The sequence below is a fragment of the Pan troglodytes genome, chromosome 1, assembly GCF_028858775.2.
Source record: "Pan troglodytes isolate AG18354 chromosome 1, NHGRI_mPanTro3-v2.0_pri, whole genome shotgun sequence".
Classification (NCBI taxonomy): domain Eukaryota; kingdom Metazoa; phylum Chordata; class Mammalia; order Primates; family Hominidae; genus Pan; species Pan troglodytes.
The window spans coordinates 205,965,180-205,981,930 of record NC_072398.2 but is presented as its reverse complement, the minus strand read 5'-3'; the positions used below and the strand labels follow the sequence as shown (position 1 = coordinate 205,981,930).

General features: G+C 52.8%; 1 long non-coding RNA gene across 5 annotated transcripts; it reads left to right on the top strand.

The window, feature by feature from the left end:
* The first annotated feature begins 321 nt into the window (after positions 1–321).
* On the top strand, positions 322–15,927 carry LOC129136594 (uncharacterized). 5 transcript variants are annotated; one of them, XR_010154700.1, is made up of 8 exons: positions 324–789; positions 1,594–3,575; positions 8,439–8,728; positions 9,268–9,354; positions 9,497–9,614; positions 12,231–12,420; positions 13,060–13,193; positions 15,278–15,927. It is a non-coding gene; the product is annotated as an uncharacterized LOC129136594 (long non-coding RNA). The 5 variants fall into 5 exon arrangements; XR_010154699.1 differs by lacking the exon at positions 1,594–3,575 and having other exon boundaries at positions 322–789; XR_010154698.1 differs by lacking the exon at positions 15,278–15,927 and having other exon boundaries at positions 340–789; positions 13,060–13,361.
* The last annotated feature ends 824 nt before the right edge of the window (positions 15,928–16,751 follow it).

The window sequence follows — 16,751 nt, the reverse complement described above, 5'->3', positions numbered from 1 at the left end:
TCCATGAATCCTGGAGGCATTTTTGGCTGGTTCCAAAGTCAGACAAAGTGTGAGCCTCTCTTTGCTACAACCTTGGCCAGAAAGTCTGGTGCAGAGACGGTGAGACACTGGGGACCCCCATTTGTTCACATTTGTTCCGTTGCTCACTTGTTCAAAAAACATGCATGAAGCCCCTGCTTGGAGCCAGGCACTGGGCTGGGTTCAGGGTTTCCAGATGAATCAGGCCTGCTCTCCGGGGGACTCCCAGTCGTTCAGAAGAGAGACAGACATTGAAACAAATAATTAAAGACACGAATGAAAGCCTCTGAGATAAAAATACACAAGATCGGTGAACACAGAGAGAGTCACTGAGACAAGCTTAGGGTTGACCCTAAGCTTGAACCAGAGGGAAAACTCAGACCTCCACCGAGTAGGATGGGCAGTGGGAGGCTGGGGTGCAATGATCCTGAAGGATGCTGAGGGACACACCACTGCTCCCGTGACCTCCACCTGACGTTCCTCAGGGAAGTGACACCCCCTCCAAAATATGCAACGAGAGAGGCCCTGGGGAGACGCAGGCTTGGGTTTCAGATGTGGGCGATTCTCACACAGGCTGCAGATTCTAGGCCTTGGTCTGCAGCCCGCTCACTCCACGCTGCTGAGACTCAGTTTTCTCATCTGCCAAGTGAGAGGTCTGGATTTGGAGATGATTATTACAGCTAATATTTGCTGAACATTTACTGTGTGCCAGGCATCGCGCCAGACACTTTGCATCGGTACCTCGTTCAGCCTTCACATCCGCCCAGTGAGGTAAGTGCTATTAATAGCAGAAGCCTCTTATCCAATGAGAGCAAAACCAGTGGTTGGTTAATAGAAAAAAAAAATTAATGCAGGAAATCTTATGATACATAAAGTAGGCATTTTATTGAACGTAACACGTGCGCGTGTACTTTTATGAGATGATCTTCTGATGCAGGGCCAAGGCTGTCTTTGAGACTGAGGCCCCCAGCTGGGGTCCTACCTTGTTTTTCTTGCATAAAACCAACCTGTGCAGCAGTGTTTATGGCTCTCATTAGGAGTCCTTTAAAGCGGAGTGGGACCTTAGAGATGCTTGTGAAGCCATCTGAGCACAGACTCCCTAGACTCCCTCTGGATTTTTAATAATCACCCCCTCCCTCCAGTTTTAGTCTACACCTAATTCAATGAAAGTTTGTGACAGATTTTAACTATTGTCTTCCCCAGTCTTTTATGGCTGTCTTGCCCACACCTCATTTGGCAGCACTTTTTTTTTTCTTCCGTTGACAACTTGCCTATAACTGGGCCTTTGCAAAGTCCTTTCTTGGTTTTCTGTGACACAACTCTCTTTCCCATTCACATTCTGGTCTCCCTGGTTCGGCCGCTACAGCCAGCAGCTGCAGGTCTGGGAAGAAGCCTCACTGAGTCAGAGGAGCCGCCTAGGTGGGAATAGCAGCGGCCGGCCTGCCTGGAACATTCAGGAAGCTGTGGCATCTACTAGCCTGTCTCTCAAAGGACAGGGAGAGTGTTTGTTAATCCAGAGTGGGTTGAAGGGAGGCCTTGTAAGGCACTTTCTATGGTTTGATTCCCATTCTACAGGTGAGGAAACTGAGGTACATGAAGTCACTTCCCCAAGGCCACCCTAGGCTCGTCTAGCTGGGATCTGAACCCAGGCCTGCCTGGCTCCACGTTCTTCATCCTCACACCCTGCTACCTCCTTGTTGCACCAGAGGGGGTCCCTGTGAGCCTCTGGCTTTCCTGCTGGAAGGACTTAAAGGATCTCTCTTGCATGTGGAATTTGAGGCGCATTTAAACATTGTCCACACTAAGCCTGGTACGGAAGATGGCCACCGATCTCGGGGCAAGGTCTTCTCCCTTGGGCCTGTGTCTCCACGCCCAGGCCTGGTATGCAGCAGGTGCTCATGAGTGTCAGGAGCTGGACAGGAACAGTCAGGATGCCTTTTGTGTTTCTGCCAGTGTCGCGAGCACCTGCTCTGGGGCATGCACCAGGCTGGGTTCCAGGATCTAACAGGGAGGAGAAGCTGGTCCCATCACTGGCCTCAGAGGTCAGTGTCTAGCAGGGTCATTCCATGTCCCCTCGTCCCAGCCTCCTCTGGTCAGACTTCCTCTGAGGGGACAGGGGGTTGTTAAATATGCAAAGGATGTGGATTTTGGAGTCAGACACATCTGAGCTCCAATTACAGCTCTGCCACTTACTGGCTGTGCATGGAACCTCGGACCGATGGCCACCTCTCAGCCTCGGTACAAACGACAATGCCTCATTCTAGGCCCTTGGTGGGCAGACCCCCAGCAGGGCTAGGAGTCCCTTGAGCCCCAGGGAGGAGGAAGCCCGTAGGCAGGAGGGGTTCGGCTGTGGACAGGGGACCTGGCAGTCAGCTCCCAGAAGCTTCCGACCGTTGGTGGCTGTGGAGAGCGAAGCGGTATGCAGGGGAAATGAAAAGAGGCCAGACGTCGTCCAGGCCGCAGCACGCAAGGGCACCTCACTCCGCGCCTTCGTTCCCTCCCAGGCTCAGAAAGGGGAAGGCAGCCCAGACCAGGAAGTGGCCAGCTTCTGATGGCCACCGCATGGGGACCGCACCAGCCCCAGCAGGAAGTGGCTGGCCCCTTCCCACCCCCTGCCGAGCCAGGCCCTCCTGCACTCACACTTGGGAACCAGCCAGCCTGAAAGTCCCTGTTCTCAGGTTCTGGGACCAACACTGCATTCTTAGAAGCCTGGGTCCGGCCGGGGCCCCTGACGTTGTGGCTGGGGGTCCACAGACCTGGGTTCTCAGCCCCGCTTTGCCACTTCCTCGCCCTGAAGCCTCAGCCAAGTTGCTTCCCCGTCTGGACCTATTCCTCGTCTGTTAAATGGGGTGATCACCCACCACCCGCTGCCTCAGAGGGACAGTGAAAATGGGGAGTCCTGAAAGGCCAGAGCTGGAAAGTCCCCGAAGAGTCCTTACAGAGGAGGCAGGTGGGAAAGGAGGGAGATTGTCCCCAGTCCCACAGCCAGTGGGTAGCAGGGCCGTGAGGTTCTGGAAAGAGCACTGCATTGGGAGGTAGCACTTGGCCCAAGCCTCACTCAGCTCCTTCCTAGCTATGGGACCTTGGCCAAGTCAACCAAGGCCCCTGGGCCTTTTCCTACAAGACAGCAAACCTCGTCTCCCAGGGCTCCTGGGGCGCGCAGATGCTCCGTACTGTGTTGTGAACAGGAAGGGCTTCTTGCTGGAGGTAGACTGGAACTCAGATCTCAAGGGTTCCCGTTCTTTGCTGCCCCCTCCCCTGAACTCCATATGCAAGGAGTGGGGTCTGGCACCTCCTGTGGGGAGGACTCCTCTTGCTTGCCTCTACCCCTGCCTCCCCCCATTGGGTGAGAGGTGGCAAATCTCTTTCCTTGATTCCACTGAGTCACTGGAGGCCGCGCTCTTGGAGGAGCTGCGTGTGAAGTCACCTCTCCCACATCAGCAGCCAGAGACGCCATTGCCACTGACACTGTGGCACCCAAACCCCCGTCTACTGCAGGCTGGCAGAGCCCTCCACAGACCCAGGAGCCGAAACAGCCTTTGTGGTGCAGCCAAGGGGTAAGGGGGAGGCTGGGCGGGGCCTGGAGCAGCCCTCCTGCAGCAGGCTTCCTGATGCCGTTGGCACCACTGCCCAGTCCCAGCTCAGGCTTCTGGAGATAGGGCCTCAGGATGGCAGAGCTGGCGGAGGAGGTAGAGGCTAGCCCATCGTGGGGACAGAATGAGAGTCCATGGACCTAAAGAAGAGCTGGGAACCACAAATCCCATGTGGAATTATGGGATGTGTGTGTGTGTGTGTGTGTGTGTGTGTGTGTGTGTGTGTGTGTTCATATACACACATTATCTGCATTTCCCAAGGAGGAGGGTCAGGCTTCATCAGATTCTCAAAGACAAAAATAACATGTTCAGGACCAGGATGCTTTTTCCCTTTTCCCATTCCCAGATGAGGCAGTTGAGGCACAGAGAAAAAATTATCTCACAGTTCTTACAGGCAGGATAAGGAAGGGTACTTGATGTTCCAATGATGACTTCCTTTTTCTGGTTCAAAAAAGGTCTCTGGAGAGTTCAGAGGGAGACTCTATCCCATCTTCCTGTCCCAGAACATTGATGGTAGCTGTGGCTGGAAGAGTGAGCTCACCCAGGAGAAGAGGTTAGGTCTCCTGAACCAAACCCCAGAGCTCCCACCAGCACTACCACCATCACCACCACCATCATCACCACCAGCACCACTACCATCACCAGCACCACCACCATCACCAGCACCACCACTATCAACACTACCACAGTCACCACTAGCATCACCGTTACCACCATCAACACCACCACCACTACCATCAACACCACCATCACTACCAGCACCACCATCAACACCAACACCACCATTATCATCAGCACTACCATAATCACCATTGCCATCACCAGCAACACTACCATCATCACCATGAACATCACTACCATCACCACTAGCATCATTATCAACCACCATCACTAATACCACTGGAATCACCACCACCACTGCCATCACCACTATCAACACCATCCCCACCATCCGCATCATCAACACCACCACCAACACCACCATCATCACCACTAACACCATAACCAGCACTGCCATCAGCACCACCAGCATCGTCATCACATCACTACCTCATCACCACCAGCACAACCATCACTACCACAATCAACACCATTACAAGCATCAGCACCACTATCATCACCACCACCACTACCATCACCACCATCACTATTGACACCACTCTCACTACCACCATCACCACCGTCCCTACTGACACCAGCACTACTATCCGATTACCAGCATCATCATCAACGTCATCACCACTACAATCACTACCATCACTATCAAAACCACCATCACCACCATCCCTATTGACACCAGCACTACTATCAGACTACCAGTATCTCCATCAACACCATCATCACCACCACCACCATCAACACCATAACCACAAGCACCACCAGCACCGCCATTGACACATGGTCTGCCTTAGAGACTGAGCTAATCATCTTGCTTCTACCATTACCCTGCTGGTAATTGGGATACCCAGCTCAGGCTTCACCCAGAACCCTGTGGGACCAGCCAAGGGTGGGTGAAAATGAACCTCTGTGCTCTGAGGCAGGTGAGGACATTCCGAATGGAAAATGCCAATTGCAAAATGAGCTCAACTGACCTGACCTTCACATCAGACCCCCTTGGGGATGGTAGGAGAAGTGTACATATTGGTCCCTCTATCTCTCAACAAATATTTACTATATATTATTTTAGCTGACACCTATGCACCACTGATCAGGCACTGTTTTAAGTACTTTAGATATATGAACTAATTCAACCTTTGTAGTAACCCTATGAGGTGGGTAGTATTATTATCCCTATTTTGCAGTCGAGGAAACAAAGGTACAGAAGTGAAATAGCTTATCCAAGGCCAGGCACTTAGTAAATGGCAAGGCCAAGATTTGAACTCAGGCATCCCAACACGCAGAGTCCACGCACCTAACCACTACACTCACTGTCAGATGGAAGGAGCATGGGACACGCCAAAGAAAATCCCAGGTGTGCAAACCTGCAAGTAACTGTGATCTCCTTGAAGGCATGGGCCATATCATTTGCACTGCTGTGTTCTCAGAGCCTATCACCAGGCCTGGTATACAGTAAGGGCTCAATAAATGTTAGCTGAATAAGTGAATTGATCGGTAACACTGGGCTTCAAACCCTTCCCCCGGCACCTCTTCCTTCCTCCCCTGAGCCACACTTGAGGGCAGTATCGGAAGCTGTAGTTCTACTGCCAGCCAACAGAGGGCAACATGTATAATAGGGTGAGATCGGCCATCAGCCAGGAAGAAGGAATTAGGAGGAAGAAGAGGCAATACTTTGTGGCAGGCATGAATGCACTTATTGATTAAAAACAAAATTGAGACAAACCTTGGAACCTACCACATGATGGGACACTATGGCTGGTATTTTCTATTTGACAGCTGAGGAAACTGAGGTTCAGAAAGGGAAAGGTCATTGCCCAAGGTCATGCAGCAAGTGAGTGGCAGAGCCAGGCTGAAAAACCTAGGTCTCCTGGGCTCTTTCCCAACCAGAACTCAAGAAACAGCTGACAGATTGGAAGACAGACCAGACGTCTCCCTGTCTGTCAAAACAAGACAAGGTGGGCTCTGGAAGAGGGATGTTGAAAGTTACCAGCCAGGGCAAACCCCTAACCCTGCTTCCCATCCCTCCTACCCTACCCCACCCCACCCCACCCCACCCTATGCCCCAGCCCCATTCCCCACCCTCCCCTCCCCACCCCCCCGCACACATAGCCAGGCCGCCCCCTGGTGTCTGTGACTGGCAGTATGCAAATGCACAGTCTCGATTTTGTCAATCCACCTGCCATGAGGATGCATCTCCACCTTATAGGCCCAGGTCTGACCACAGGCTGCTGGGGTAGCAAGGGACCAAGAGCACCAGGTTCCAGTCCCTCCAGGGACTCACAGGCCACAGGATGAGGCAAGATGGCCCCAGAACAGAACACAGAGCTCGTGTGCCTGAGTTCCAGGGATTACAGCCAATGGCCACCCCATGCAACCAGCACTGCACTCAGCACTGGCGATGCTCTACCTCTTTTAGGCCACACCATCCTATGGGGTAGGTACTTGTATCCACCTTCATTGACAGCTGAGGAAACTGAGGCTTAGCAAGGGGATGTAACCTTGCCATTGGAGTCCACACTGGCTGATTTCAAGTCAACGGCTGGTTCAGCTGCCCCATGCAATAACCCCTGTAGCTCTGAGTGAGTGTGGTAGGCTTGGACTGTAGTAGTCTTGGAAGGCTCCCAGGAGAAGGTGGGGCTCCACTGTCTCAAAGACAAGATCCAACTCCTTGCCATCACCCACTGGTGACAGCAATCATCACAACAACAAGTACCATGCATTAAGTACTTAGTGCTGGGTGCTGCAGTTTAAGTACTTTACATGGATTATTTACTCATTCATTCATTTATATATTTACTGAGCATCTCCTATGCACCTGTGTGCTAGGTGCTGGATCACAACAGTGAACAAAACAGACAAAAATTCCTGATCTCATGAGACTTATATTCTGGACATGAGAGAAAGATAATAAGCAAAATAAAAGCATACAGTGTGTGCCAGTGATCATATAATAACTTCTGGAGAAAAATTAATTAGGAGGAGGAGAGAAGGCATTTGGGGAAGGTGTTAGTACTTTAAGCTGTGTGGCCAGGGGCAGTTCCCTGAGATGACATTTAAGCAGAAAGCAGAAAGAACCATGTGGGTGTCTGGGGGAAGAGCATTCTAGGCAGAGACAATAGCCGTGCAAAGGCCCTGAGGCAACTGTCTCCTTGATTCATCTCATTCAACCTTGAGTTAGAAATCGCTGTTGTTCCCATTTCATAGATGCCCCTAGTTAAGGAGCACTTTCTACATCTGGCAGGGAAGAGGCAGGGCAGATGGAGAAACTGAGGCCCAGAAAGATCATGCTCAAAGTCACACAGTGAGTCTGTGGCATAGCTGGAATTCATGCCTCGGTCTTCTGCCTTCCATACCAGAGCTCTTCCAAGAGTAACTCAAGGTTCTTTAGTTTCTAATGGAATGCATCACTTCTGGCACCCCCAAAGTTCAGGGACCCCAAAGGACTGGGGCACGATGCAGGCTCCAGAAAGGCTACTGAACCAAGCACGGGTGATGAATCCCAGGCTTGGGGAGGCAGAGCCAGCCTGGGTGGCCATGCTCAGCTATGGTGGCACAGAGAGGCCCAGTCAATAGTGCCTCCTGCTGTCTCATCCAGTGTGTCCCCTTTAGAGTAAGGGGACCCTCCTACTTACAAGGGCTGTATCTCAAGTCCACCAGCAGTGGAGAGTGGCTGAGGAACACCAGTGACTAATCTCAGGCTGCCCAGCCGCTGCCCAGTGGTCAGCGTGGGGCCAAGGTCAGCAGTCAGCCTGGGCCAGAGGTTTGTGGTTGGATCAGGAGTCAGTGGGTACCCAGGCAGGAGTCAGTATATGGTTTGGCTGAGGGACCAGTCTGTGACAAGGGACAGCCGTCGGTTTATGTTCAGATCAGGACTTCATCCATCACCAGGATCAAAGAGCAAATGAGCCCAAGTCAGGACTCAAACATGGTCAGCGTCGGAAGTGTGTGTCTGCGGAGTGAAGCCTGCCACCAGCGTTGCATCAGGCCAAAATCTGACCTCAGAGCCAGGTGTGGCCAAATCAGGAGATGCTGTAACCACTGAGCTGCCAGCCCTGTCAAGCAGGATGCTGGGCAGAGGGGACACATCAGTTCCCTCCATCTCCCATGCCAGACCTGGCAAGTCTGGGCAGCCCAACCCAAAGCCTCCCCACTGTTCCAACAGCCTGGGGGACTTAGCTGATCTAACATCCACCCATTCCCATTTAACAGTTGGAAAAACTGAGCCCAGATTGGGGCCAGGACATACCCAACATCACAGCACAGATGAAGACACAGCCAGGACCAGAACCCAAATCTCCTACACCAGTGGGCTTTCCCCCCTGAGCCTGAACATGGAGTCATCACTGGCTCAGTGACTACTGAGTGGAAAGGGATTCGAGACGGCAGAGCACTGTGCGGAGATAGCTGGGCATGAGGGGAGAGAATGCAAGCCTCAGCTGGGAATCGGGACTCTTGGATTCTCGTCTTCTCAGATTGACTTAATTCACCACTTCAGAGAGGTCTGTGTGTTCACTTGTTCATTGATTCATTTATTCAACAAATGTCTTCTTAGGTAACCTCTCTGGACCTCAGTCTCCTGATCTGTAAATGGGCAGAATGCCTTTCCCAGGATGGTTGTGGAAACAAATGAGAAAACAAATGGGCAACTTCTGGTGACTGAGCACAGGTGCATGCGTGGTTGCAGCAGATGGCAGTGCTGCCCGCGTGCCTTGGCTATTCCTGTGGCTCATGCCCATGGGAAAGCTTCCAACCACAGCACCTGCAACTCCCCCCGCCCCACAACAATGTTCTCTGGTCAGTGGTGGGGGGCAAGCCAGAGTCCTGGGAGTTAGCACACCCCTAGGAGTGACTCTCAAGCAATGTTGGAACGGAGCCGAGGAATACACACTCAGCTCCCTCCCCGCTCAGCTGGGGTAACTCAGGTGTGTTCTACGCTGTCTTCCCAGGGTCCCCAGTGGGATGGAGCCCCGGATGCCCGCAGCTATAACTTGCTGGCTAATGCATATTCCTCCCTGGCTTCTTCCCCACCCCCTTACAGGTACTCCTTGGGATCATAAATGAACTACCTGCAACTCACATCCTAGTGTGAGTTGCAGGGTCTGCTTTCAGATCAGCCCAAACTCAGGTATGAACACATCGCATGTCATCTCATCTCACCTTCACAACACCCCTGGGAGGTGGGCCTGCTGCCCCACACTACAGAAACAAATGCTCAGAAAGCTTAAGGTCATTGTCAAGAATATGGCAGATCTGGAATTTCTCCCCAGGACTGTCTGTCTCCAGAGCCAACACTCAACTATCACGTTATGCATCATCCCACCTCACCCCCAGGGACCTCCCTCATAATGGAAGCAGCAGCAAAGACTTCATAATGAACCGCACCAGGTAAGTGCTTGTGGAGATGAGAGAACTGCAACGTTGCCTGTTGTCCTGCAGGCAGTGGTCCCGCAGCAAGCCAGCATGCTTTCCTGGGGACATGAGACCTGAGCTGGGTGTTTAAGGATGCACTGGAGTTGTCCAGGTGGTGAATAAGAGAATGCACTCCAGGCAGAAGGAAGAGCAGGTGCAAAGGCTTAGAGACACGAAAGAGGGTGTTGTATTTAAGGAATGCCGGAAAGCAATGAAGGTGTGTGGGGTGTGATGCATTCAGGAGAGGGTGGGAACCTTTGCTCTAGAAGTAGGCCTGCATTGCCCCTGGCGGGCTGGGCACCACCTTGCTCAGAAGGCTTCAATCAGGCACAGGTGTGGTCAGATGTGTGGCTCTGGTGGCAGTGTGGAGCAGATCACGCTTGATACATAGTATATGCTCAACACAGATGTAGTCTTAACTATTTATTTTTTATCTTATGATTTGAATTTTGTATCTAGTTTGTTTTTGTTTTAGGACTTCTCTACCCCCAATGTCATGAATAATTACTTTCTTCTAAAAATTTTAAATTTTGCTCTTTCCCATTCAGGGCTTTGGGTCATCTGAAATGTACGTTATGTTTGGTGTGAGGTAGGAATAGCATTTTATCTCTTCTGTGTGAAGAACCAGTTAGCCTAGCACCATTTCTTTATTAAATAGGTTGCTCTGTAAATGCTGACGTCTTCCATGTGCGAAGTGCCCATTTATAAGTGGGTGCGTTCAGAGGTTCTCTCTTCCATTGTTTGAACGTCCTCCTTGAATCACTATACCTTTATAATAAGCCATCGTCTCTAAAAAGACAAGGCTTTCTTAATATTCTTCTTCAAATTTGAGTTGGTGTATTAGTGCTACAGGATCTTTGGGGTGTCACTTTTCTGGCCGGAAACCTCTGTGTGGCTGCTGCAGTGGGGCAGGCAGCTCTAGGTGCCAGCACCAGTGCCAGCTTTCTGTGAGTCTGTGGCTGGACCAGGCGCATTGCAAGCAGCATCCACAGCTGGCACTGGGAACACAGTGGCACCTGGAAGCTTGGAGATGCCAGGAACCACAGGGACCCAAGGAGGGAGTCATAGGTCTGGCTCAGGGAGCACCCAGGCTTGATCTCCCTGAAGGGCCGCAGCTCCTCTCTCCTCTTTGCCTGCGGCATGGCGAGCAAGGGACATATCTCAGCCCTGTTTGTGTTACAGCTCTTTAGCCTTGCCATTCATCAGGTCCTGAGTTCTTGTCCTGCAATCCAGAATAATGAAGTATGCAGACAAGTGGAGGGTGAGCAAAAGGAAGAGGAGCTTTACTGAGCAATAGCGCAGCTCAGAGGAGACCTGCCGTGGGTAGCTCCTTTCTGCAGCCAGAGTGTCTCGATGAGTGTTCAGCTCCTAGCAGAGCGTGTAGTTCCTGCAGGCAGGTTCCAACAAGTGTTGAGGTCTCAGCAGAGAGGGTAGCTCCTCTCTGCAGCTAGTTGTCCTGACAAGTGTTCAGCTATCAGCAGAGAGGGTTGCTTCTCTCTGCTGCTGGCCATCCTGTTGTCTGCAGCTCTCCGCAGAGAGGAGGCCCTAGAGGGGGTGGCTTCTCTCTGCAGGCAGGTTATCCCGTTGTCTCTGCAGCTCTCAGCAGAGAGGCTAGCTCCTCTCTACAGCTGGTCATCCTATTGTCTCTTCATCCTCTCAGCAGAGAGGAGGACCTGGGGTGGGTTGCTTTTCTCTGAAGGCAGATGGCAGCCCTCCCTGGCCTGAAGGTGGGGCCTCACCGGGAACCCATCCCCTTCCACCCAGGAGCCTGTCTGCCTCTTGCTCCCAGGCTTGTTCATGGCCCCCAGGCTGCTTGCACCCACCAATGGGCACCTGCAGGCCAGCGTCGACCCACCCTCAGCAACCCCCTCAGCTTCCTCCCCAACGTTTGTCGGTGCCCAAAGTCTGGAGGGGGCCAAGGCAGCAAGGAGCCAGAATGTCAGTGCTGCCCCAAGTGTGTGCACCGCTGGCCTGGCTGTGACAGCACACAGGCTTGGCCCCACATTGCTCTGAGATCGGAGCAGGCACCGACAGTAGAAAGAATCCAGGCAGTGGGAGCGGGCACTTCTGAGCCTGTGAAGGCAGGGAGCCCCTTCCTGGGTCCCCAAGAATGCAAGGATGCCTGGGTTCACACCCACAGTTTGGGCAGCTGTGGCTCCGCCCAGGAGAGTGGGGCTCCCACCTGCTCCCAGGTCCCAAGAGCACAGGGATGCCTGGGTCCGCAGCCATGGTTTGGGTGGCTGCAGTGGTACCAGGGGAGATCCCGCCCCAACTCAGAAGGGGGTGGAGCTCCTGCTTGTCCCTGGCTCCTGCCAGCTCCATGGAGAATGCAGCCCCAGCCATGCCTCCCTGATGAAGCCAGTGTGATGGCAGCAGCCCCTCCAGATGGCCCGCTGCTGCCATCATTAGTTTCCTGTTATTGCCAAAACAAATTACCACAAAAAAACTGTGGCTTTAAGCAATACAAATTTATTGTCACACAGCTACGGAGGTCAAAATTTCAGATTTTTCCCTGAGACAGATAAGGTGTCAGCAGGGCTGTGTTTCTTCCTAGAGGCTCTGAGGGAAAACCATTCCCTTTCTTTTTATCAGATTCTAGAGGCACCTGCATTCCTTGGCTTGTGGCCTCTTCCTCCATCTCAAAGTGCATCGCTCCAATTTCTGCTTCTGTCATCACATCGCCTTTTCCTCCAGCTCCGACTCCTCCTGCATCCATCTGAAAAGGGTAATCCAGGATATTCTCCCTATCTCAAGATCCTTCATCACATCTGCAAAGTCTCAGGTATGGGTGGGGCTGAGGATATAATCAGTTCTGGGCAAAATTCCTCTGGATGTGCAGATTTGTGAAACTAGAAAACAAGCTTTCTGCTCCCAAAATACAGTGGTGGGACAGCATAAGACAACAGTTATAGACATTTCCATTCAAATAGGGACAAAATGGAAGGAAAAAAGGAGTCATCAGTCCCAAGCAATTTCAAAATCCAATCAGACAAACTCCATCAGGTTTCAAGGCCTGGGAAAAATCCTCTGCCCTCCGTATGCAAAACAGCAACAACAGCAGCAACTTTGGACCTTACCTCACACCATCTATAAAAATGAACTCAAATGAATTATAGTCCCCTAAAGAAGCATTATGCTAAGTGGAAAAGCCAGACACAAAAGCACACATCATATAGGATTCCATACATATGAAATTCTAGGAAATACACAGCTATCATGACAGAAGGCAGATCAGTGATGGCCAGTGGCCAGGTAGCAGGGGTGGAAACTGATTGACAACAAAGGAGTGTGGGGTGGCTGTTGGGGGTGATGGAAATGTTCTCACAACTGTATATGTTTTCAAAACTCATCCAACTATATACTAGAAAGGGTGACTCTTATTATATGTAAACTATACCCTAATTTTTTTTTTCTGAGACAGAGTCTCGCTCTGTCGCCAAGCTGGAGTACAGTGGTGCGATCTCAGCTCACTGCAACCTCTGCCTCACTGCAACCTCTGCCTCCCGGATTCAAGCGATTCTCCTGCCTCAAGCTCCTGAGTAGCTGGGACGACAAGTGCGTACCACCACACCCAGCTAATTTTTGTATTTTTAGTAGAGACAGAGTTTCACCATATTGGCCAGGATGGTCTCAATCTATTGACCTCATGATCTGCTTGCCTTGGCTTCCCCAAGTGCTGGGATTACAGGCGTGAGCCACTGCGCCCTGCCCCCAATTTTAAAATAGTGTCTTGACTATTCTTGGTATAAGACAAATAAAGAAGGGAAGGAAGAAATGAAGGAAGGAAGAAGGAAGGAAGGGAGGGAGGAAGGAAGGAAGGAAGGAAGGAAGGAAAGGAGGGAAGGAGGGAGGAGGGAGGGGAGAGGGAGGGAGGGAAGGAGGGAGGGAGGGAAGGAGGGAGGGAGGGGGGAGGGAGGGAGGGAGAAGGGATGGGGAGGGAAGGAAGAAATGGAGGAGGAAAGAGTCAACTTCAACAGGCTAGGGAGTGGGTGGCCTCCATCAGCCAGGAGGGTCCTGTGACCCAGGCTTTAGGCTGCTGGACACCCCTGGACAGGCCTATTGGAGTTTGGGTCCCTGGACCTCTGGGGAAGGCATCTCCTGCCCCACCTTTCTGGGACAGAAAAGCAGTCAGAGCACACCTGGATTTCCACGTTATCCCAGAAAGCAGTCATGACCCCTTAGCAGGATCTTCCCTCATAGTGCTCGGTTTCTTCGTGAGAGCAGAGATTTTAGTCTGTTCCAAACTAAGGGTAGGGAGCCTATCCCAGTTCACGCAGCCCATGCCTTTTGGCCCCAAAGCCCTGCTGCTGGACCAAGGCACCAACTGCCTGATGTGGGGTCCCTGGGGGCTCAGCTCAGGCCTCTGCCGCAGGGACAGGCCTTGTGGGTACTAATCCACATGAGCCTTGAGTGGCTTCTGATTCTCTCCAGTCAAGGAGCTGCCTCTGCCCCCCTCAAGGATGGGCCTCTAATGGGCCCTGGTTTCCCTGTAGAGTAAGCACAAATAGCTCAGGCCCTGGAGCCAGATGGCCTGGGTTCAAACCCTGGTTCTGCTGTTCGCCTTGTGGTATGACCCAGGGCAGGGTATTCAATGCATTCCTGTCTCCCCTCCTGTAAAGTGAGGCGAATGGTATTACCTACCTCCAAGAACCAGGAGGATTAGATGAGCTCATCTGGGAAAACGTTAATGGTGGAGTGTGGGCCCAATAAGTGTTGGCTATTGTCCTCACTGACCACTGGCAAAGAGCCCCTGGCCTGTTTCCCCTTGGGTTTCCAAAGCCCAGCCCCCTGCCCACGACCACAGGGCTGAGCAGAGACAAACTGCTTTCTTGGAGGGCTGGGCCCGGCCCTGCCACCCATTTCAGTGTCCCACCATGCAGGGGACCCTCAATCAATAGCCTGGCTGATTGTGGCTTTGGGGTCTCAACCACCAGCCACAGGAGTCCAGCTGGTCCAGACCACAGGTCCACCCGGGGCTGGAGCTGGGAATTAAGGAGGTGACAGCGGGTGGGGTGGGTGTGAGCTGTCACCTGCGTTACTTCTGTGGGTCCACAGGGGCCTGCACTCTGCTGACGCCAGCCCCGGGAGACAAAGGAGGGCCTGGGGTGGGGCCCGGGACGTGCAGGGCAGTGGGCCGGTGACCAGTCTCAGCTGCACCCACGCCTTGCTGGTGAGCTTTGCCAAACCACTTTTCTCTGAGCCTCATTTGCTCCTCTGTAAAATGGAGGGGACAGGGGAAATCCCCACCCCCTTTGCTTTGGACACTGTCTGGTATTTCGGGCTGGGCCTGGTGCCTTGGTGCTTTACATCAACTCGTTAACTCTCACTACAGCCCCTGAGGTGCATGCTATGATTTTCCCCATTTTAAAGATGCAGAAACTGAGGCTTACATATTCCAAAGAGCTTTATCTTTGGGGAGATTAGGCCAGCTGTGAAGCTCATGTCACAAACGGGGACGCTGAGACTCAGGGAAGTGACCAGCCTGGCCTAGAGCTGTCAGGGAGGCCAGGTCCCTGAAGGAGGCCAGGTTCCAGGTTTAGGAAGAAATGCTTTCCTTCCCAGGCCCACCCCTCCCAGGCCCATTTGCTCACCTGCAAGTGAATGTGGGGGCTGTTTTTTTCCACTTTCTATTTTTCAAGACTGCTACCAAAGGGGCCACGCAGGACGTCCTCTGGGGAATGCTGGCTCCCACACCACCCGCCTCGGCTCCTGGGCCAAGGTTTTGCCTTGATCTGTCCATCCCACTGCACATGGCTTCAAGGAGGCATTCATGGGAATCCCTGCTCAGGTCAGGCAGCATCGTGTCAAGGTCATGGCCCCTTGAAGATTCTTTGAGGAAGTGGCTGTTGAGCTCCCAACCCCCGGGCTGGAGCAGGAGGATCAGACACCCCGGCCTCAGCCCCAGAGCATGAAAGCCCTCCCCCCTCACCCAGCTGCTCTGCAGACCCACACTTGCACACAACTCCATGTGCCGCTGACCAGCTCTGACCTCGTCCTGGGCAAGGCTGGCGGGGCCTAGACCCAAACCCACAACAGTGTGTGGCTCCCAGGGAGGCAGCGTTTCCTGGGCACCAGCTCTTTAGAGGATGCCTTCAGAAGTCCCAATCCAGCCTCTCCCCTCATGAAATCCTGTCCTTGAATCATCCAGCCTAGCCCCCTGCGTAGCTGTGCATTTCCGAGACCCCGAATCCATAATATTCATATGAGTGAGGTGGAGGGCAGGGAGAATCGCTGCCATTTATTCAACCCTTAATAAATGCTGGGTGCTGCACAAAGCACTTTAAATAAACACAGCCTCTCATTTTAATCCTAAACAGGCCTGTGAGGGAGGTGCCATGATTACCCTTGTTTTATAGATGATGAAAGCTAGGGCTCAGAAGATGAAGTCCTTTACCAAAGGTCACACAGCTAGAAAGCAGAGAGGCCAGGAGTAGCACCCACTTGCTACAAGAGACTGGCCCCTCCAGACACAGTCCTTCCCGACAGCCTCTTTGAGGTTTCCCTGGACCTAGCCCATCGGGACACTGTCCTCACAGCAAAGTAGCAGCCCCAGGCTGGGCACACGGCAGGAACCCTGTGCTGTGGCCCCCCGACCCAGCCCTGTGAACCCTTCCTTACTCCTCTGGCTCTGCTGGGACCATGCTCTCCACCCCAGAGCTGGGATCCCTGGGCCCTCTCCTCGCCCTCTCATCCCAGCATCCACCCTCCTGTTCAGAGCTGGACCGTTAGCCCGTGGGCCCCCTAGGATTCTCTTTGCTTCCAGTTCCCCAGGTGACCAGCAGATCTGTTATTCCTCTCATTTCACTTATTCATTTATTCAATGGGGTTTAGGGGCAGTCAGGAGGCCCTGGGGACTTATGAGTGGCTGGTATCAGCCAAGGGCCAGGCCCAGCCTCTGTGGGTAGACACGAATGACTTATTAGGGCTCTGAAAAGGGGCTGTGGATGTGTCTGCCATGGTCAGTCCCTGGGGCGAGAGCCAGCGTCCAAGGCCATGCTTGCCTGCCCTGGTCACCAGAAAGGGCTGGGAGAGGAGGAAGAACTGGGAGCAGGTAAGGACTTCAGAGCTCCCCTAGCTACTCACCAACCTCAGGGACAGGCAGGGGCCAGCCCC